Raw genomic sequence first — 1,092 nt, 5'->3', positions numbered from 1 at the left:
CGCAAAAATTGCAAGTTACATAATCAAATTGGCTTCATAGATGAGTATGGCTTTTGTGAAAGTGCAGGTTGGGGATTATGTCATCTGTGCATCACATAGATAATGGCAGGAAATAGACAACAACAAGCAACAAGGACAGCACATTCGAAGGGATACAGCTCATTGAACGTCAGCGCTCGGAACAAGCAAGCCTGTCATAAACGCGCGGACGCCGGCACGAGCTAAATTACGTCATCAACAATGTCAGCATTGTCAGCAGACGCAGTGGCTTGACGAGAATGACGTCGATCACATCACCACGATCACGACACTGCCAATGACATTGGTTTATATGTGACCGATTATCGGTTGTTGTGCATTTTACTTTTGATCTCCCCTGAACAAAACATCGATTCACTGTTCAGGGTCGGCTGGACATTTGTTATATCCAACGTTGTACTGTTTTGGTGTTAAAGCCCATGGCTCCAATGGCGCAGTGGTAGCGCGTCAGTTTCGTAAGCTGTAGGTCCCGTGTTCAAATCACGGTTGGAGCACTGTCATGTTTTGCTCCTTATTGCATGAGGTCAAGTCGAGTGTCGAATGGCTGACGTCGTGTCTTTAGCTGGAGTACCTTGCCTAGTCTTCGTCGTCGACAATATAACAAACGAGGAAGTTTTATGCTTGTACTGTTCATGTGCCAGCTCGCTGCTCTAGTCTTTCTTGGCCATACGCCCAACAATTCTTCTCCACGTCACGGTTTGACGCTGCGTTTAGACGTCGTTTGCAAACCAGTCCTTCGTGTTCGCTTTTCAAAAGCCTTCCCAGTATCTTCGATGGTTGTTTAAGACAGTTCTGAATGAAGGGTTTCTGAAAGCAATTGACAAGCTTGAACCAAGGCCACACTTTCAGAAGCTACAACATGGCATAGTGCAAAGATCTGGTACCTCGCAAGACCTCGCCGAGCTGTTTGTGCTTGCCCCTTTCGTGGTTTCACCGCTACGGAGTTGCTGTCACGGCGGCTACAAGCATGTGGGATGAGGCGGCAGGTCCTGCTGCCAACCCATGTAAAAAGAGGGTGTCTTCCAAAACTGCCCCAAAGCGGTGCGCAGCTGC

General features: G+C 48.0%; 1 non-coding gene across 1 annotated transcript; it reads left to right on the top strand.

Moving 5' to 3' along the window:
• Window positions 1-461: 461 nt before the first annotated feature.
• On the top strand, window positions 462-533 carry TRNAT-CGU (transfer RNA threonine (anticodon CGU)). Its single transcript has one exon. It is a non-coding gene; the product is annotated as a tRNA-Thr (tRNA).
• The last annotated feature ends 559 nt before the right edge of the window (window positions 534-1,092 follow it).

This window comes from Nuphar pumila, unplaced genomic scaffold (assembly GCF_984573655.1).
Source record: "Nuphar pumila unplaced genomic scaffold, dmNupPumi1.hap1.1 HAP1_SCAFFOLD_363, whole genome shotgun sequence".
Classification (NCBI taxonomy): Eukaryota; Viridiplantae; Streptophyta; class Magnoliopsida; order Nymphaeales; family Nymphaeaceae; genus Nuphar; species Nuphar pumila.
This window is presented reverse-complemented; position numbering and strand designations above follow the sequence as displayed.